At 43.7% G+C, this 22753-nt stretch overlaps 1 pseudogene; it reads left to right on the forward strand.

Annotated features, from left to right (window-relative positions):
- Positions 1 to 1885: 1885 nt before the first annotated feature.
- On the forward strand, positions 1886 to 2803 carry LOC119304535 (annotated as a pseudogene).
- The last annotated feature ends 19950 nt before the right edge of the window (positions 2804 to 22753 follow it).

Below are 22753 nucleotides of genomic sequence, written 5' to 3' on the forward strand. Positions count from 1 at the left end.
TAGGTGCTTGTGGCTTCTGGTCACTTGGTCTTGGATTGGAGTGAGCAGTGTTGCACAGAGACTTGGGAGTAGATGGATTGGAGTGGTGGGGCGCCTTTATTATATGAGAGTCCAAACTCTGTTGCATTCACATCGTGCTGGCTCTAGTCTGCTTCTCCAAGGCTGGTCACAATGGGCAAGAACATAAGCTAGTAACTTACACACTTCTCTAGACTATGTAGTTGAGGATGCATCATTGACCGTTCAACGTAATTGTGACCAGCCCAATTAATTCCCTCTGCATGTAATTGAGGATGCATCATTGACTGTTCAACGTCTCGGGAATCGCTACCCTCTTCCTCCTTGGCATTCAAGCACCTATGGACCCGTCGACAACGAGGTGCCTATGGTGACTTTGTAAATTTCAAGATGATAGTGCCGTGCGTGTGGGCGTTCATAGGGGTGAGTGTATGCGCGTGTATATGAGCGGTTGCGTCTGTACTGTGTCAAAAAAACGTAAATGCGTGTCAAAAAGAGACTAGTCAGTATACTCAATATTGTGCACCTCGGAGAGGAAAACGATAGAACTAGTACGTATTTATTTACGGTGCGGATTCACTCATTTTGCTCCATATGTACTCCGTCTCGGTGTAGTCTAGTCACTTGTTGAAATCTCTAGAAGGGCAAATACTCCTTTCTGGTTTACAGGGTTATACTAGCAAGTAGTTGTACGTACTAGTACAATAGTGGGCTGACATAGCAATTTTGTCTCATGCAAGAGCCTGGCTATATGTGTTCTCCAATGTTCGCAACTGCAACATTCGGTTTGCGCTTGGCTCTTCGCCTCTTCGAGAAGACGAACAATGATGTTACTACTACTGCTTCTACAGTGTCGAATCCATTGCTGCATGTCCGTCCACCGCGAGCGGGACGGATAGCTTGTTGTGGAAGTACTACTACTAAGCAAAAGCCTGTCCTCGTTTGCGAGCAACCGCGCGCATGGGCGAGGGAGAAGGTGTGTAGTAAAATCAAGCTTCTCCTCGTTCTACGAGTTGACGCGACACATCATAGCACTGGCCCCACATGCTTGCCTCTAAAATTGGCTGAAAGACCCACAGTGTACAATATATTTTCTGCAACCTCTAACATTTACCCACCACAAATTAAAATATATGTGGCCGTATGCATCATTCTGATGCAGAGGCCGGGGAGTCCCCCCTTTTTGAAAAAAACAAATTAAAATATATATTCCTGTCTTGACAAGATGAGCGTGCGAACTACAATCACCAGGGTGACAGGTAGGGCCAGAAGACTATTTTAATTTTAAAAAAAACTTCAAGATGGCCACATAGCATGGAGCCGACCCCAACGATTTTAAGCTTACAGGCACGGTACACGCTATCTACACTACTCTACACATGAAACTGCCACACGAGCGTCCGGGCTGCGCTTGGCTCTTCGCCTCTTCGGGAAGTCGAACAATGATGGTGTACTACTGCACTAGAGGAGTACTACAGTACGCTTCTAGCCATCTGGCACCGATTGAACTACTGCATGTCCACCGCGTGCGGGAGGGAGAGCGCGTAGCGAAAGCTTCTCCTAGTCTTGCCAGCCACCACGCTCATGGGCGAGGGAGGGACGCTCCTGTCTTTGCGTGTATGACGGGTGTGCCCGACAGGTGTGTGGCCAACCTGTCATACAGCTAAAGGCAGGTGCAGTTAAGTCCGCGAGGGAGAGGATAATCAAACTTCTCATTGATGTACGAGTTGACGCGACACATCAAAGCACTGCACTCGATATATTTCAATAATTTGCGTTTACCGATGTATTAATTACAACGATACATGCATGCCGTGACTCTTCTTTTGATAGTACTTGCATGTGTTGATTTAATGCACCTTGAAGGATGGTTGTGCACGAGGAGGGTGAGATCATGCAGACCGAACAGGAATAGGACCCGACGATGGAGCTCTCTAAGGTCTCGATGGACCTCACCGTGCTCCACTGCCCCTTGTGCCTCCGCCCCTTTACACCTCCAGTGTATGAGGTTTGAATACACCTCGTCCGTTCGGCTGATTGAGCAAGGTGCAGGTTTCTTGATTGATGTGCTGTTGGATTGATTTCTGCAGTGCAAGGGAGGGCACCTGTCCTGCGCGGACTGCCGCGTCGAGCGCCCCGGGAACCAGCGGCAGTGCCAGAAGTGCGAGCGCGGCGGTGGCTTCGACGTGCGGAACACGGCGATGGACTCCGTCCTTTCGTCGGTGAGGGTGGAGTGCCCGCACGAAGGCTGTGGACTCTACGTCACTTACCACAAGCTCGCCGATCACCAGAGCGTGTGTCCGCTCGCGCCCTGTAAATGCCCCGTGCCCGTCTGCGGCTACAAAGGCCCGCCGCCGGCGCTCTACCGCCACATCAGCGCCGCGCATCCTATGCCCGTGCACAGGATCCAGTACGGCAAGGTGCCCAGCTGCAAGTGCCACTGTCGGAGCCACGACTCTTGCTGTTCGCGGAGGAGGACCGCCGCGCGTTTTTCTTGGTCGGCGGTGTGCTCGACATCGGCGCTCCTATCACCGTGTTGGCAATCTACATCAGATCGGGGGCGTCCCCACTGCCGCACTACTTGGCCAAGCTGTGGGCGAACGGGCCGCCGGGGGAGCCCAAAGGCACGACCGACGCCGTCAAGGTGGAAATCAATGTGACAAGCAGCAAGGATCCCGGGGACGTCGACGTGCAGGAGCTGACCTTCTTGACAGTTCCGCCCAAGCTGCTGGCAGGGGCTAAGCTTGTGTCCCTCCACATTCAGATTGACAAGCTCACGTCCTAAATGTTTCGACAGTGCCTTCTGTTTATCTTAGTAATATGCTAATATAGGGATTACCTTGGTCTACTTTAGCTTAAAAATGGTGGGTTTTGGTGGTGCTGCAGCAATTACTTCGACATCAGATCAGTAATTTCCAACAGTCAAACGGATATTTTGTGTCTGTTGGATATAAAGTTCCTTCGGGTAAGAGTACTACTTGTCATCAAAATGGATAAAAGGAGATGTATGTAGACGTATTTTAGTTCTAGACACGTCCCTTTTTATCCATTTTTTATGACAAGCACTCCCTTCGTTCCACAATAGACATGCCTTCCATTTGTCAAATTATAGATGTATCTAGACATGTTTTAGTATATAGGTACATCCATGATAGAGCCAATCGAATGGTTGAGAACACTACAATTCGTAGCTACAGATGCGTGTGTGACTCCCAGATGCAGAGGCCGGGGGTCATCATCCTCCTTTTTGAGAAAAAACAGACGCGTGTGTGAGAGGACGAGTGTGTGCGTGCACCTCTTCTCTTCCTGTATAACGTACTACTAAACTCAGAGTACAAGTTTTTGAGCTTGCGTCTTGTCACATTCCAAATTACTCCATGCTATATTGAATTGCAAACCTGTTCACACCGATCACAACCTAAACGGTTTCCCACTTAGGAGCGTATTAGTACCACGCTAGTATATTGAATTCCAAACTTGTTCACACCGATCACAATCTAAACAGTTTCCCACTTAGGAGCGTATTAGTACTTGGTTATAAATACTAGTAGATGCCAAGATGACTGCACATTCCTCCTCAACTCCTCATCCCCAAAAACAAACAAGTCATTCAGCATCCTTCCCTTGCGTCTGCCATGGCCAGCGTGAGTTCTGGGTCGAGAGATTGCTACCAGGGAGAGGTGAGCATGGAAGCGGAAGCACGAGAGATATCCCGCCTCGCTGCGAGAGCAGCCGACATGTCCCGCCGCGCGAAAGTAGCAGCACAGAGGTCCCGCCGCCGCTGAAGCAGCACGGAGGTCCCGCCGTGCCGTCGATGCAGCAGACTGGTCCGGCCGCGCCACGGAAGCAGCAGAGATGTCCCGCCGCACCACGAATGCAGCAGAAATGTCCCGTCGCACCGCGGCGGCCTGGGAAAATTTCTCGCGGGCAGGTGACGACTGTTATAGGCTCATGCATGCGATCGTCCATAGCCAGATGGATCAGATCTCTGGCTTGGCAAGGTTGCAGGACGCGTGAAAGCCTCGTTTGAACAGGCTACCGGCATCATCCGGCAACTAAGGGAGGGCAATGAGAGGCTCTGGGCCGAGCGCGACCTGCTGAGGGAGAAGATCGTCCGAAGTGCAGACCAGCAGGAGGAGACCAGTGCCTTGTTGAAGAGGACCGGCGTCATCGTCAAGAAACTTATGGACGAGAATGACATGCTCCGCAACGAGCGCCAAAGGCTGGTGGAGGAATCCGTGGATGTTCTCAAGTAGCGTCTTGAGGACAAGAAAGAGCTCATCGCCGCTCGCCGCGGAGACTAGTTCCCGCGGCCTGCAGCAACGCATCAAGAAAGTAGAGATCAGCGAGCGAGATCCTTGTCTTCCTTCTTCTTTTGCCCTTGTGTATTTCGGGCGTAGCCACATGTGGCTTTTTTAATTATCTTTCTAATTATGCAAGACAATGAATCGTCCTTATATTTCTGTGGAAGATCAATGTTGCGAGGCTGGAATGAAGAAAACTCTTGATGTGGCGACCCTGGCGTTGTTGTTCTTCTAGTTGCTGCTAGGCTTCCTTCAGTTTCCTGGTTTCTTTTGATGTAATAATCGGTTTAGGATGTCGATTGTGTCGTCGGTTGTGAAATGTTGGGTTCTAGCGCGGATGTTTGGCCTTTGTTGGCCTCTTGGGATGTTGCAATTTCAATCTGGTACTTTTAGTCCTTCGTGTTAGGCTGGAGTTGTGCTGAACTTCTTGTGAATTGTGGTGGTTTTCGGTAATGAAAATCGGAAGGGGCAAGCCCTCTTTGATAAAAAATCATCCTTATATATTCATCAGTCTTGCTATAAGTCGCAGTAGATGCTATATAGGTCCGTCAGATCTTACATCAAGATCCGTGCTGTCAGATTTTCTTTTTTCTCTCTTAAATCTCAGTCGAGTGAGACATAGCCATGCCATTAAACAGAGGCTCGGGCGCCATTAATGGAGACCTTGGGAGAGAGGTGGACGGCAGATGGAGGTCAAAGGGCTCTCCTCCCGATAAGCACGCGCAGGGGTCTGATCGCACGCCTCTCGTACTCAAATAGCTACCCTGCACGACGCCTCCTAGCTAATAAAAAATGGGGACGCGTGGCGGCACGTAAATGGTACTAGTAAGTAGAACGCCCATGATTTCAATAATACTTGTGTTTCCGATTGTAACGTGACAGCACTTGTTCCAAAATGACTTTGTTGATTGTTAATGTGTGCGCCTTCGCAAATCGGACTGCAAATTTATCACAGCATGTTGGTGCCATGTCATGGCACCAAGCCAAGTTTCATTATTTTCATGCGTGTTTTGGATTTACAGGAATTGAAAAACTAAGTTTCTCAATGTTTCCAACCCAGCCACGACGCCCAGAATTTTGAATTTCATTCCCATTTCTTGCATGGAACCTAGAAATTTACCCGAGGACACACATGTGATTTTTCAACCAACTTTGGTGCACTGGAACATGTGCTTGTATTTCAAATTTGAATTATGCACACAAAGGTGACACGTTCCCTCCCAGAACCACGAGCTTTCTTGAGAGAAGCTCCAATTTGCAAGAAGCTTATACCAAAATTTGTTCCTATTCGGCCAATTTTTTTTACCACGGCATGGACTACCATGACATGACACCATGCCAAGTTTCATGATTTTAAAACCAAGTTTCTCAATGTTCTTGACCGAGCCACGATGCCCAGATGTTTGAATCTTATTCTCATTTTTTGCATGGGAGTAGAAATTCACCCGAGGACACAAATGTGATTTTCAACCAACTTTGGTGCACGGGAGCACGTGCTTGTAGTTCAAATTTGAATTATGCACATTAAATGACCAAAAACTCAATTAATGTGTAAATAAGGCCAAACGAAGCCGAAATAATTCCAAAATTTAACAGGGCACTCATATAGTTCTATGTTGCCTTTGTAAATAAACTCAAGGGGGACAACGTATATCGTTTCGCACTCAAAGGTGACACGTTCCCTCTCAGAACCACGAGCCTTCTTGAGAGAAGCTTCGGTTTGCAAGAAGCTTATACCAAAATCTGTTCCTATTCGGCCATTTTTTTTACGACAACATGGAAGTACCATGACTTGACATCCATACCAAGTTTCATGATTTTTAGACGTGTTTTGGATTTACAAGAATTTTAAAACCAAGTTTCTCAATGTTCTCGTCCGAGCCACGATGCCCAGATGTTTTAATTTTATTCTCATTTCTTGCATGGGACCTAGAAATTCACCGAGGACACAAATGTGATTTTTCAACCAACTTTGGTGCACGAGAGCATGTGGTTGTAGTTCAAATTTGACTTATGCACATTAAATGACCATAAACTCAATTAATGTATAAAAAACGACAAACGAACCCGGAATAATTCCAAATTTTAACATGGCACTAATGTAGTTCTATGTTGCCTTTGTTAAGAAACTCAAGGGCGCGGGGGGGTGGCACGTTCCCTCTTAGAACCACGAGCTTCCAAATCGGCCCAATTTTTTACCACAACATGTTAGTGCCATGACATGACACCATGCCAAGTTTCATTACATGAATTTAAAATCTAAGTTTCTCGATGTTCTCGGCAGAGTCATGATGCCCAGATGTTTGAATTTCATTCTCATTTCATCCATGGGACCTAGAAATTCAACCAAGGACACACATGTGATTTTTCAACCCACTTTGGTGCACCGGAGCATGTGCATGCAATTCATATTTAGATTATGCACATTAAAAGTCCAGAAACTCAATTAATGTATAAAAAGTCCAAATGAACCCGAAATAATTCCAAAATTTAACAGGGCACTCATAGAGTTCTATGTTGCCTCTGTAAATAAAATCAGGGGGGAGGCAGCGTATATCGTTTCGCACACAAAGGTGACACGTTCCCTCTCGGAACCACGAGGCTTGTTGAGAGAATCTACGGTTTTGCAAGAGGCTTGTACCAAAACTTGTCCCAATTCAGCCAAAAATTATACATATGAAAACAGGGTTTAGATTATCCCGAACATCTCGCTACCTAGACCAATAATGTACTATGATTTGAATTCAACATAAAATGAATACATATATTTGAATTGGAGAGCATATGGTACATGTAGTTCATAGTGAAATATGATTACTGCTATATGCATGTCTTTTTGTTATCAAGATAATATTTAAATTATTGTATAACTTGACAACAATCGTATTCAAATAAGGAAAATTGATTCAAATTTAGTCCATATGGTAGACGACAATATATATGTTCACATGGTGGAGTAAAATGTTCATATATGATGGAAGATCAAAATGTATGACTACATCAATTATAAACCGCAAGGTCACCTAATGATATATTCGAATTCAACATAACGTGGATTCAAAAATTGAATTCGAGATCATGGCATCTGTAATCATATAAAAAGGGACATTACTCTTCCTATGGTGGGAATTGATTTTTTTGTTGTTGTTGAGGGAAGTGCGAATCGATTTGGTACTGTGCAGGGTAATCATGTTCTCCCGATTTTTTTTACATTTTTCTTGTAGTTTTTTCAATGGCATCTATAGCAATATAGTAAAAGGGGACATGACAATCTTTTGTCTTGTATGATTTTTTTACACGTTAAGTTTGTTCTGCCGAACAAGGAATCCGCACCTTGTTATCCCGAAATTTTCAAGCTCGAGTATCTTTTGTCTCACCTGCTTTGAAACTCCCGCTTCTTCAACCCGCGCTGCGCCTTGTTATCCTGAAATTTGGACGCGCGCGAGAACTCCCTCCTCATGCGAAATCACTCCCGCAGCCCAGACACACGAAATCCCCCTTGTACCCCTCAGCCGGAAATGAAGCTCCACGTCGTGGTGTCAAAACCGATGGGGGTACGCTGGTAACTTACCCTACATTTCAGACAAGCGCGTCCCTAAGCTTGGCTCCCCCTCCCCCCCATTCGTACACTGAGGCCGCCAAAACCCACGAAACCCCACGCTCCTCCGTCGGCCTCCCGACCACCGCCCAGCCGGAGACTCTTCCCCGACTATGTTGACCACCGCAACAGCTAGCCGTCCCTCATCCACCGCACTGGATGAGGATCTGTTGTCGATCTCGTCGTCCCGCCGGATCAGCCGCCCTGTCCTCCACCTCCAAGGAGCTGCCTCGACGTTCGCCTTGTCTATCACGCCACCTCAATCCCCACAGCGCCGTCTTGACCTGCCCCACCGGAACCGCATCACCCTCACCAATTCCTCCGATGAAGCCGAGGCCAACTTGGCGCCACCAAGGAGGTTCTTCACTCACCGCTGCATTTTATCTTTTATTCGATCTCATGGGGCTGCCGGTGCTCGATACCGAGCAGACATGGCATCTCCATCGACGGCGCCGTCGCCGGCCACATCATCCATAGTGTATCTCCCCCATGTTGTTGCTTCCTCGGCGGCGACTTCCACAACGGCACTAGCTGCAGCTGCTCCGGCTCTCGCTCACGCTGCGGCTCTGTTCTTGCTATCGGTCGCGCTACTACACTGCTCCTGCTTTCGTTCATGCTGCTGCTGTGCTCTTGCTCTCACTTGTGCTGTTGCCGCTGCTGCACGACCTCCGGCAGCTACAGGAGTTGCTGCTTTAGCACTCGCTCACGGTGCTACTGCACGACTTGCTCTCTGCTAGTGCGTTCCCTGCTCGAGCGTCTGCTGATTTAGATCACTGCTTCTCTGCTACTAGTGCTCAAACGCCCTAAACACCTATTGCAATGCTCTGTTACTAGTTCAATCAGTTTCGACAGTAAAATTCAGTTTCGACTGTGAAGTTCATTTTCTTCAGTTAAGTTCAGAGTGAACAGTACTTACAGCATATGTCGGAGCGGCCGTGGCGCGGCTGATGGATTTTACATCTAGCACTTTTTGGTGATGTATTTTACATCATCTTTGGCAGATGATATTAGGGTCCCACTTCAGATTAAAGTTGTATGTCTTGTCATGCTTCAGCCTCGTCGCCGTACACCTTAGCGGAGCTGCTCCAACGACGGAACCGTCCATCACAGCGGAGCAGTACACTCGGCGCCGTTTCTAGAGGCCTCGGATCTTCTTCCCCGCCTCCGACAGTCACACCAGCATCATTACCATCCTCCACGTCCAACCCAATGATGCTGAGGTCCACAAGGCTATGCCAAAGAGGTTGTACACTCGTCGCATCACTTTGTTTCTCCATTCCTCTGTGCTTCCAATTCATGTGAGCCAAACACCCAGGTTGACTGAAATCCTATGTTTCCAAATGCTCTGTTTTGCACGTGCATTCCTATCCTATTCCTGTGTTTTTCCTGTCCCTGCATTTATAGAATCCTCCAATTCTAAGGAGCCCTTACAGATTTACTTCATTTTCAGATTGGCGTCAAAGAAAACTCTGTGTGTTATGTCCTGCTCCTACCGTGCCGTCATCCACCCCACCTGAGGTGCACCATCGACAGAAGCGTTCACTGCAGCAGAGATCCCCCTGTAGACTTTCTTTCACCGCCTCGGATCATCTTCCCCGTTGCCGGCAGCCACGCCAACTGCATTACCATCATCGACTGAGCAGATGAACCTGAGGACTAGACAGTTCCGGAAGAGAGGTCGCAGTCTTTCGTGTTTGCTTACGTTATACATAGGTTATTATTACCTGCTACTTTATCGTTCAATCTTGAGTTTTGAATTGCCCATGGGTCTCATATCGAGCCAGCAACGAATAGTATCTGTCTACTATCTGGTTCATCTAGGGTCTTCTATGTGGTTCATGTTGGGTGGACAACAAACAATAGATGATCCATTTTCTATCTTTTTAAACTGAAGCTATAATCTACCTGCTATCATTAGTTTTGGATCCATCCACTCGTTTGCTACCATCAGTCTTGATTCTTGCATGCACCCCTTAGGCCTTACAAGATCTAACTATTTTTTTATTATGCATGTCAGATATTGTACACAATCGTACTGAACATGTAGAGAAAAAGAGAAGACGGTTGCGTGCGAATATAATGTCATGCAGACGCTGCTCCATGGTGGGCAAAGTGCCCCCCCCCCTCTCCTGCATTTCCAGATTGTATTCCAGAGGAAGATAACTGTTCAGATGGAGATTCAGAAGGAGCCGACCATGCCTGTTTACCACCTGAGGTGTTTGCTCTAACCTGGCATGCTGATGTTGGTCATATCATGCATATGGCGCCTTGCATTGCTTACGTTATACATCTTATATGTCATCAGCTTAGTTTAGATTTGCTTTCTGTGAATGCCACCTGTTTGGTTTCTATATCATACTCCCACCATTTCGTTTGTCTTTTTAGAGATTTCAACAAGTGACTACATACGGAACAAAATGAGTGAATCTACACTCTAAAATATGTCTATATACATCCATATGTGGTAGTCCATTTGAAATCTCTAAAAAGACAGATATTTAGGAACAGAGGGAGTATATGGGAATTATGCAATGCCATCTTCTTTAGCCAGGCATCATATACGTGAATCATGCAATGCCATCCTGTTTAGCCAGTCATCGTATATGTGAATTGTATCGTGCCATATTTTTTTCCATAATGTGTTCCATTTGTCAGCAATGTTTATACATTCATCTACTCTTCCTGTGCATCAGCCATTTGAGTTGGTCATGGGAAAATCTGGAGTGAAAACAAGGTCTTCTGAGCAGTCAGTGCTACCTGTCGATGCAGATTTCTTGCTGGTTACAGATAGCTCCTTAGAGGAGGATTCAGAGAGAGATGACCAGTCGTATCCCCCCCCCCCCGAGGTGCATGCTCTAACTTAGCTGGGTTATATTGCTCATATCATGCATATGGTGTCTTACATTGCCATGCCATCTGCTTAGATTAGACATGCTTTGTGTGAATGCCTCCTGTTTGCTTTCTATATCAGATATGTGAATTATGCAATGCCATGTTTTTCAGCCAGTTATCATATATGTGAATTATGCACCGCCATGGAGCCAGGCATCATATATGTGAATTATCTCATGCCATCTTTTTTTCATTAGGTATTCCATTTGTCGACAATCTGTGTATATTGAACTACTCTTCATGTGTATCAGCCATTTGAGCCGGTTATGGAAAAATCTGGAGTGAAAACAAGGTCTTCAGAGCAGGCAATGGTACCTGTTGAAGCATATATCTCGATGATTACAGGGAGCTCCTCAGAGGTGGATTCAGAGACAGATGACCAGTCCTATATCCCACCTGAGGTGTATGCTCTAAGTTGCAATGTTTATATTTCTCATATGATGCATATGGTGTCTTGCATTGCTTAGTTTAGACATCATATGCACAATATTGAATTCTATCTGCTTAATTTAGAGATCATACATGCGAGTGCCAGCTGCTTAGTATATGAATCAATTATGTCAATTATATCATGCCATCCTGTATACTTAGACAACATGTATGTGAATTATTTCATCCAACCTATTTTAGAAAGACATCATATAGTTTTGTCATGTCATCCTGTTTAGGTACTCATCATATGTTGAATTATGCCATTATATCCTATTAAGTTATCCATCATATATCTGAAACTGTGTCATGCTATCCTGTTTAGTTAGGCATCATATATGTGACATTGTGTCATGCTGTCCTGTTTGATTAGACAACATATATGTGAATTACCACATCTGTCTATCATACAATGTCCGTACGTTCAATTTCTTTTCTTGTTTATCAGCCATTTGAATTGGAGGGGGTGATGGCAGTATCTAAGGGAGCAAAAACCCGTTCTTCACAAAAGACAGTGCTACCCGTCGATGCAGATAGAACCATGGTTGTACTGGCCCACAAACTAGCCCCACCACACATAATTGAGACTCTTCCAGATTGCAACTTACACTGTTGGGCAGAGAACCAGCTACAACCCATCTAATCGCAACCCCAACGGATAGTAATCCACTTATAGTTGACAAAGCACCATGTCCACCATAGAGTACCCCCACACGAGCAGTTTGTAAAGCTACTGCAGTGCCCAAAGCACGAAGACCACCACAGCTAACCCAAACTCCACGTTTAAAGCTATGGTCCATACTCCTTTGCTGTTGCATCACTGTATTTACTCATACCAACTACTTTCGAATTTGAAGGATCCAATTGAAACTCCAATGGCACAACAGGTATGTTTTAAACCTATTTCTTTAACTGGATTGTTGTTCTAACTTCTTGCTCTATGTTGATTTCAGTTTAAGTTGTATAAACAGTTATGTTCTCATGTGATGCACATTACAAGTGCTGCCAATGTTGTGTAGTTTCTCACACTTATATTCTGTCTATGCTGCTGTGTCTTAAAACTATATGAGTTGAACTGTGTCTCTATCTTGATTAGGGAACATAAACTAGAATGATATGGACAATACAGTGACCATAGTACATAGATATATGTTTGTTTCATGCTGTTATCCTGTCCACCTTACTACTGAACCGGTTTACCAAAATGAGTTTGGTATACTACAAGCTAAACCTGTGATGTGTCTGCTTGTTTCTCTTGTAGTATGCAAACAGAATATTGGAGAAGAGCACCCCCACTATGCAATTGTAGAGAAAGTAATGCAGATAAGGTTCAAGATAGTGAGACAACCCTGTTGGTCTCCAAGAAAGGTCATAAAAATGATCTTGTAGACAGTGAGAAAACCCCACAGTCCTGCGTTGATGTAGTGTTCGAGTTACTGGCCAGTACCGCTGGCACAAGCTCTTCGAACTCGCTGCCTGAATCACTTCGGCTTCTTCAGTCTCAGCTACAAGCTGAAAGGCATCAGTCATCTGTGCTGCGGCAAGAAGCCGAAGGACTGAGGAAGTCCCTGCAGAATTCAGATGCGTACTTTCTTGTGCAACAGCAAGCGCTGGAGGATTTAAGCGCCAAACAAGAGAAAGTTAATAAGCTTGCTAAGCATCTTGCCAGCATTATGGGTACCCAGGATATTGTTTCTTGAACTCTTCTGCAGTGGTTTCAGTTTTGGACTTGTTTTGCTGCTGTGTTCCCTATATTTGCACTGGTGGTGAACTTTGATGCCCAGTGGATGTAATATGTGTAATAGCCGTGATAGCCTAGCATAAGTTGCTTGCTTATTTATTTCCTTGTTGTCTTGTTTATTTGTTTGCTTGTAGTCAGTGCAGTTCTTTTTCCGCGGTTTGCTAGTGGCTGCAATAACCTATTTTTTAAAACTAGGCACAATAACCATGGGCTAATATTTACTGTAGTGACACTGGGCCTCCTATGGGCCGTAGAAACAATGGGCCTTATACGGGCCGTAGAAACAGTAGGCCTTCTACGGGCCGTGGAAACATTGGGCCTTCTACGGGCCGTAGAAACAATGGGCCTTCTACGGGCCCTGTCATCAATGGGCCTTATACAGGCCGTATGATCAATTGGCCAAACATGGGCCAATAACAGGCCGCATTATGGCCGTAAACGGGCTAGAGTTGGAATCGTCCGTTCATGGGCCGACCATAACGGGCCATCGTTAATAGGCTGTATTTGATGACGCTATGAAAATGGCCCAATGTATTAACGGACCACAAATGGGCCGACTGTAACCACGGGCTGAATTTGGCCCACAAGCAGAAAATTACAGTAACGGGCCGTAAGTAAACGAATGCTCGAAATGAGCCCAAGAATAAATGGGCTCTGAGAAGGCCGAAAGATAACATGGGCTGGAAACGGCCCAACTGAATAACGGGCCATTAATGGGTATAAAGTGATACACTGTTCATTACGGGCCAGTTTCACCATGGGCCATTAATGGGTCTAAAGTGATACACTGTTCATTGCGGGCCAGTTTCACCACGGGCCGTTAATAGGCCAAGAGTTACATAGGGCCTCATATGGGCCAAAAGACGTCATGGGCCATACATGGGCTAGAAGTGAAAACGGGCTGGAATCATATTGGATGGCCCAGATGACGCTACTGGGCCTAATTCGGGTAGGGCGTAACGGGCCTTGGGTTAGCGGGCTGTAAATGGGCTATGTGCGAACAGGCCGTTAACAGGCTTTCCATGGGCTGGCCCGTCACCTTTTGACCAAGTCAAACGGGCCAGCCTTTTCACAGGAATGGGCCTCTGTTGGGCCGGGCCACGTGTCGACGTATCATAGGTGCCTTCTGTCCAATGAGTGGATGACATCTGTCCCAACAGTGAGCCGACTCGTGTTTCCTCCAGCCAATGACGATTTTACACGTGGAAAATCCCCATTGGTCGGGGTTGTTAACGGGTTATCGGATCCAAAACCCGACCCGATAGCTTAACGTTGTTCCGTTATGGTGGATGCCACGTGTCGGTCACCCTTGACGAAAGCACTTCTGTGACCCGTGATTTATCGTCATGGAAGTGGACACTTCCGTGATGATAATTTTGGTAATGTCATGGAACACTTCTATGACATCACATGTATGACTATCTTGATTTTGTCATAAATTTGTCATGGATGTACATGCATGACAAAAAACGCGACCTACTGTGACAAACACGTATCATCACGGAAGTGTATTTTTTTTGTAGTGTATCACCTAGTAATCTAGCCATGATTTGTGTTTCCAATGTGATGATTCAGGCTGTCATTCTCGAAAGCATCCCATGATGCCATTTAGTTAGTAGGCATTCTATTCCTAGGTTCTTGACCCGAGATTCACCATACTTACTTCGTGTTGATAGTGTTTGCTTGTTCCTTTAGGTTATTAGTAACATTTGCGATAGTCCTCGAGATCTATCGTAAATCCTTCTTCCAATACCATGAACCAATATGGTAGAAGTTCTTTTGAACCAAAAAGATCACAATCAGAGTACTCTGGAGCAGTGGCGGAGCTAGCTCCCGGCGACCTGGGGCAGCTGCCTGGGCTGCTTCAGCCATTCTTTACTAAACAATACAAAGAAATCATAAGAAACCATGATTATAATTACTAATTACTTGGGCAAATGCTGGGCAATAGCGCTGTGTAAAGACTTTGCCCCGGCTCCTTTAGCTCGCTGGCTCCACCACTGCTCTTGAGGAGTTCTCCATTCATAATTGTGACTCTGCCAGTTCTACCTTTCTGCATGGGTTATCCGGAAGAAATATGTTGAACTCGTTCGACATACTAATCTATGCATCCACAACTCAGAAAACCATATGTTCCTTTGACTTAACTCTTTTAGTTTCTTCTGACCTCCGTATATCAGTTGATAGTCAAGGGTAAGTGTGCATTCATGTTCGTCATTGCCTTTTACTCTTGACGTATGTCAAGCCGTTCTATCTCGGAATGACTAGGATAAATAAACTCTAGTACCTCATCGATATTTAGGATTGGGTCGAAGCAGTTGTACCCCGCAGATCAAAATGCCAATTCAACTTTGTTCTGCCCTATCTTGGAGTATTACCCCCTTTATGTCAGGATTTTCATGAGAATTGCACCACCTCTTATGAATCCTTGACGCAGTGATACTTCTCGCCATCATTATTCATTCCTTGGTCCCCGTGTTGTTGTAACCAGAATGCCGATAAATGAACAATGATGTGTGAAATCAATACTCCTTGTTTAGTAGTTAAATGGACAATAACCTCATTCTTAGCGTGTTGATTATTGAATTGTCATTCTAAGATAGATTGTGCTACCTAGTCCTTATTTCTGGTGCACTCTTCGATCAACGAGTTAGGATTATGCCAATCTCTTGCTCATTTGATCTCACATCTTGCCCTGAAAAGCAAGATTTTTCTCGAGCTTAGTAACATATAGGTGGTTCGTGATTTTCCGAATATCTTCTCGGAAGTAGCACAAGATTGTTCCCTGACTGTTATGTTGAGCTCGTGATTGAGTTGGTTTCTTGTAAACCACCCCTTCTCCAAGAATCCGTGTTGGATACCCATGAGCTAGTTGGTTAAGCTGAACAACAACTTGGAGAGTTGGGAGATAAAAGCTTGCCTAACTTAGCTCGTTCCCGAGGGATATCCTTGTGTTTGTGCGTGTCAAACAAAGGTGATATTTTCATTGATTGATCTTAGTGACCAATTGTTGGATCTATTGTCTTGTCCAAGTTTTGATTTGAGTGTGGGCTATCCTCAAATCAAATCAGAACCAACGATGTTTGTAATGTTGTCTTACTTGTGGTTGACCCCTTGAGCATACACCATTACATCTTTGGGTCTCACCAATGCTATCACCGTGTTCACTTAATTGTGGAATTCCATCTATATGGAAGCCTGGATGGATTGTTTTTGAGCCCATTGACAAAATTTTCATCTTGTTCATGATTCATGTTGAACATCTAAGTTTGTGTTGGAAACTTTTATAGGCACTATCTTCATGTCCCATTCATGAAGCATATGTTCGGATCAAAGAAGTGACTTCCTCTAATACATGTGCATTTGATGCAAGTTGCCGCCATGAATTCAGGAAAGCCAATGTTCCTTCCTTTGGAATCATCCCAAGTAAGTCATGCATATGTAAGAAGTATTCTGTGGTCTGGAGGCTTGCAACCTTCATTCTATATGTATCCCTAGCACACCAAGCCACTAATTGATTTGTTCAAGGAGAAGGAGTTCATTCATAGGAGCTAATCCAGACTTATGTAAGGACTTCGATATCCTTGTTGATGGTTCCCCACCTGTACTCGGTAGTTGTAAGTGCATCTAGTGCCCCTTAGTGATTTTGGTGTATTGAAGACTTATAGGTTAAGGGACTTATGCGTTTGTGAGTGTACACAGGTCGATAAGTCTATGAGGAGTTTGATATTTATAGAGAAAGTCGAGTCCTAAAAATGAAGTTCTTCAATTGAAGACTTTGTATCTCTGAAGACTTTGAAAGTGAAGAAATTGGTGTGACCTTGAAGACTAGGCAATCATTCGAGGAACATGAAGCATGAAGACTTTTTTTTCGTAGTTTCGTTTTCTCTATTTTGAGTCATAGGAAACACCGTACTGTTAAAGGGGGTCGAGGAAATACTAAGGAAAAATTTCCATGTGATGCTCAACTCAAAATCCTACACCTACCAATCCCTTCGAGTGAAGCCATTGGAAATATCATACAGTTCAGTCATATTCTTCAGTGATAGAGACAATGTTCTTCTGGTCTCTGAGGAATTTGTTCTGACTGAGGAGTTAGGAATTCACAAGTGTGAATTGCCTACACAGTGAGGAACATGATAGCCCTGAGGATTTTGATAGTCAAAATTCCGACCGTTGTTGTGTTATGCGCCAGCAGTTCCAAAATATCTACCCACCTAACGGTCATATCAGTCAAGGGCATTTATGTCTTATCATGTCGGGCTGCTCCCTAGGCTATAAATAGCCGTCCCCTTCAACCACTAGCTGGTTGGCTGCTCCGAGAGAAACTGGCACTTGTCAATTGAGAGCATCCCATCCTCCGAGGACTTTGAGCGAAAATCATCAAGTGAGGAAAACCCAAAACCCAACACCTACAAACCCAAAGTGATTGAGCATCACTGAAGAGATTGATCCTGCGTGGATCCGATGCTTGTTTCCTTTGAAGACTGTGCTTCTTCCAGACAGTTAGGCGTCAAGGTCTAGAGCATCCAAGAGGAATTGTGGATCGCCGAGTGACCGAGTTTGTGAAGGTTCAGAAGTCACCTAGACTTACCACGAGTGATTGGGCGAGGTCTGTGTGACCTTAGCTCAAGGAGAATACGGTGAGGACTGTGTGTCCGGGACTGGGTGTCCTCGAGTTTAAATACTCAGCCACTCCAACCAGATGTACAACTGAGACAGCAGTTGGAACTGGTCTACCAAATCATTGTCTTCACCAAGCCTACTGGTTCTATTTCCTCAACTCTTTCATTTCCTCATGTCTGTTGTTGTGTGCCTGTTCATATCTGTTTGAAGACCTTGACTGAAGACTTTCTCAATTTCCTCAGATCAATTTCTTCAGTCTATCCGTCTTCTTTCTTGTGTTATCCTGTGTTTACGCTTTCTGTACTCTGTGCTTGTCTTCATTTCATCATGATGACTATGCTTGTGTTCTATCATGTTTACTTCTGAGTACTTATTCCGCTGCTAGTAGTTCTTCATTTAGGAATTTCCTCACCAGCAAATTCCTCAGGGAAGAATTCATAAAAATCGCCTATTCACCCCCCTCTAGTCGATATAACGCACTTTCAGTAGTGTTTCACTATAACACTACTATGTGGTCATGCTTGTCTTGGATAGCGTGTTCACATGTATGTAGCAGAACCAGCTCATGTTTTGGAGCATGCTATCGTAGTTTATTCCCTGACCAAGTCAGCCCAAAGATTAGCTATCCATATAACTAAATTAACCAAACCAATAATTTTGTATTTGTAAATGAAGTGAGTCAAAGTTAAAAACTTTGGCGGGGTGTGGCTTGTGGATGGCTCTGACCTCAACTCCTCTTTTCCATCGGCGCCTCTCCGTCCCACTTTGTTTTTTCTTGGATCATCATCTCCTGGCGTAGCGGAAGCACTCGACGAGGCCTCTACGACAGAAGAGATTCTTGCCCGTTTCTGCCCGGATGATTCCATAAATGAAATACAAAGAAAAGTGCAGAGGAAAACAATCTCGCAACGCCATCTCATCGACTTGTGTTGCAAATTTTTATTTTTCTTTCTAGACTTGATGAGTCTGGAATATCTTGAAACCAACCAGATCTGAATCTCACGCAAATATGATGGTTGGAACGTCTCCCAAGAGCTATAATATTGGTCTCTCTGTAACCCGGTAAGGTGGATGTCGTAGCCAACACACCCAGCCGGAAGACCTATTATCGTAGTATCATGGTTGAGGAAGTTGGTCACCTCCCCATAAGGATTCCATAGGATTTACTCCAATAGTTGTTCCTTATGGATTCTTGTGCTCTTGGTTTCTTCGATTATGCTATAACCATTCAAACAGTGGAATCACTTCCTACTGTTGAGTTTTTCCCAGCTACTAGAATCCTTCCCAACATTTGCTTTTTGTTCCCAGCTTGCACCCGCCGTTGTGCCAGTCTACCATTGGTGCCATCCATTCCTGATGATAAGCAAAAATCATCCATTGCGTTGTCTTCAACAAGGTAGTCTACATCATCCATCCTAGTCCTAGTATGTCATTCTTTCGGACTCCTTCAAACGATCGATTGAGATTTGCCTTAGGTTGGTATAAAGAATTTCAATGATCTCTGAATCAAAAGTAATTCTTTTTGCCACTTAAGGATTAATTCCACGAGTCACCTCCCCCAAGGTGCCCCATTATGGGATCGTGGCAATTTTTCCTTGCTACTTTGAAACCCTCGTCAAATTGTTTCTTCTGTCCTTTTCAAGGTGTGTTTTGCCTCTCAGCTCAAGAGATGTTTCTACGTCTCATTCCGTGAGTTGATCTTGTGATCATTAAGATGATCCATCCTTTTAGAGTTGTCTGTGTCCTCGTGTTGGATGAAGATCTCGAAAGCAGAGACGTCAAGATCAATATGATGCAATTAATCAACATCCTCGAGAAGGGCAATCCAGATCGTGAAGATTGTGTGGCTCTGTGTCCCTTATGTCCTCTTACCTCACGTTTTGAATCTTGGGACGAGATTCTTATTTAGTGGGGGTGAGTTTTCACAGCCCTAGAATAATGTTTGTAGATAGTTGCATCTGCATCCAGGCATCATATTTGAATTTCTGAAACTTGAATTGAGGAAATCTGAGAGCCTCAAAAATTCAATTTAAAGAAGGCCAAAGAACCCTGGGAAAATTGCATTCAATGTTTTCCAAGATGTCCCTATTAATTGTTGGATATTTTTGGAAAGGCTTTTGCACCAAACCAAAAATATAAAACATTTTTGAGGAATATTTTAGGCATTGAATTTAATTCGTTATTGTATTTGAATTTGAATTTATATTCATATAATTAGAATATATTTTCAAATGCTTCTGAAATAATTTATGTGCCTTTGGAAAGTCCAGTTACAGTCACATAAATAATTATAAAAAGTTTTGGCACTGGTTTGAAATTTGTTTTGAATCTTAAGCAGTGCCAGAATATATCTATTTATATATAAAAAGTATTTGATGGGTTAACCAGAAAAAAGAGAATATGCTAAAAAATTCCCACAAAAATTAGAAACATCTGACCATTAAACTTTTAAGTCATGTAATTACAACCATTAGATCATCCAAAGTCTTACTTGGTCAAAATTACCCACCTATGCCATGGAAACATATACTTATGACCTAGAATATTGTTCTCCCCGTCCTAGATTGAAAAGAAAAATATCCCTATTCCATGTTGTCAAATCGCCGCCAGACGGCGGCCGTCCTCCCGTACGTGATTGAGAAGGGTGCCCGTTCCATGAGTTTATCAAGTTGCCGCCGGCCGATTGGTCGTCCTCCCGTCCGTAAATGAAAAGAAGAAAATCATATCCCAGTTGTCAAGTCGCCGACGGCTGGCTGCGCCTAAGGCATGGTCGCTTGAGCAGCCATGCACCGCTGGCTCTCTGGAGCAGATGATTACTTCATTCTAATAAGGTCTTGCTCCTAGCTACAATCTGCGTGCTTGATGATTGAAAAGCAATAGCGGTGAAATCAAGTTGATCTATGTTTGTTAAAAAAAAGGTTAATCTACATCTCGGTGGCTATCCATCATGCATCTCAACTCAGCAGATCGGCATTTTATCATATACCATACACCTCAACTCAGCAGATCAGTAGGTTACACACGATTGATGGGCTCAAAGCCTATCCTTCATGCACGCTAGCAACGTCGGGTGAATAGAGTTGTGCATGCCCACTGTCAGCCGGCTAGAGGGAGATTAGAAGACCAACCATGTGAGAGTTGAGACTTGAGATACACACCATACACATACCCTGTAAGTGGCCATAATTCGACCTCTTCATCAAGGACGATATTGAGGTTGGAGCTTTACTACTCTTTCCCGCCAACAGCGAGGTAACATTTCCTTTTTCTCTCCCCACGTCCAATCCAATCGTTCCCAGTTCATGTAACTCCTCCTTATTTCTGCTGTAGGGCAACACGCTGCAAGTGTTCGTCAAATTGTTAGTATCAATGCCTCAATTCTAACAGAGAATTTTCCGTAGGAGCACATAGCATTAATCAAGAATCAACTCAGGCAATTTTTGGATCAGACAAGGTAACTAATCTAATAAATTCCCCCTGTGTATGCTGCAATACAGTAATGTTTTACTTTAGTTAAGTTGGTACTTCAAAATGATGATCTTTTCACAAGGTGTGATGTGGTCACATATTTACCTAGATCTACCTTCTAAATCATAATCCGTTTAATATGGAGATATCTATTTGCGCATTCAGAGATAATTACATTAATGTAAAAACAGGGCTACCCTCCTTAAGCATATTTATTAAAAGATCAATTATCTATTTATTGGATCGGTCCATATTAATGATGCTCTATTTGCATTGAAAATAGCTTGGTTGTGAAAGATGATATATCTTGGCAATTGGGCATAGTGACTAAAAAGTCTATAAATGTTAGATGTCTAGGAATGTTGCGAAATTCTTTTATTTACTAGATATAAAATTATCCATCCATTATTTTCTGTTTATATGCCAACTCTGGGCAATCGAAGAACTTTTTCCACTCCTTTCTAAAAGGTATGCCCAAGTTATTTTTCTGTAACTATACACTAGAACACACACACACACACACACACACACACACACACACACACACACACACACCTGACTATGTTCCTGGAGGTGAGCATATATGTTTAAGCTCATGTCAGTTGCAGCATTTCCTTGATTCAACATTTATATAATGATGCAGTGGTCATATTTGGAAGCTCATTCCTGTAAACTACTACTCCTTCCTATCCAAAATAATTATTGCAGTTTTGAACAGGGTTTAGTTCAAAACTGTGATACGTTTTATGGATCGGAGGTAGTACTCCCTCCGTCCGGGAATACTTGTCATCAAAATGGATAAAAGGGGATGTATCTAGATGTATTTTAGTTCGAGATACATCTCTTTTTATCCATTTTGATGACAAGTATTTTCGGACGGAGGGAGTATGATGCATGTCCGCTGTTTGGAATTGATTGCATTGTTTAATAGTAACTGATATATTTCCGAACTCCTTTCGGATGTAGCAGCAAGAAGATAAGGCACTCCACAGAAAAAATACAATCTACTCTAAGGGTTTTAGTTCTAAATATGACAGATATGTTTTTCATGGTGTAGAATTAAAAATCTATTGGTGTTGGAAATGCGACATTGGGATCCCAATCCCTTGCTTTTATTTGTAACGCCCATGGTGATCAAACCCTAAAGATCTACGAACCACCTCAAGATAGCTACATGTACGTGGTTGTAAAACACTTCTTTTGGCATAAGCATTTAATATGAAATGGCTGACATAATGCAATGCTTTTTCATAACTTCAATGAACTTTTCTGAACTAGAGATTCAGATCAAGAAATTCAGTGGCTAAGAAATTCAATTACGATTAAAATAAAAAAAAAGTATTTGCGGCTTTACAACAGATAAAAACTGGAACATACACCTATGCATTTAGAAGTTGTGCTCACAATCTTTCTTTTATTTGGAGGGATGCATAGTCTAGACTTGCGCAATATTGTCTTTCATTTTTCTTTTCTAACATTCCCATAAATGTTAAATATCAAATGATTGTTACCAGCTTGCATTAGAGTTTGAAAAGTGTGCTATATGCAGATTTTCTTATTGGCTAATTAGAGTGCACCAAATGTAATTTTCCAATAAATATTGCTATTTCAAAGAGAGATGGTGGTATGTTGTTTTCCATGTACATCAATATGGTTGTGGTTAATTCTGTTCTATAA

The sequence above is a fragment of the Triticum dicoccoides genome, chromosome 1B (assembly GCF_002162155.2).
Source record: "Triticum dicoccoides isolate Atlit2015 ecotype Zavitan chromosome 1B, WEW_v2.0, whole genome shotgun sequence".
In the NCBI taxonomy this organism is placed as follows: Eukaryota; Viridiplantae; Streptophyta; class Magnoliopsida; order Poales; family Poaceae; genus Triticum; species Triticum dicoccoides.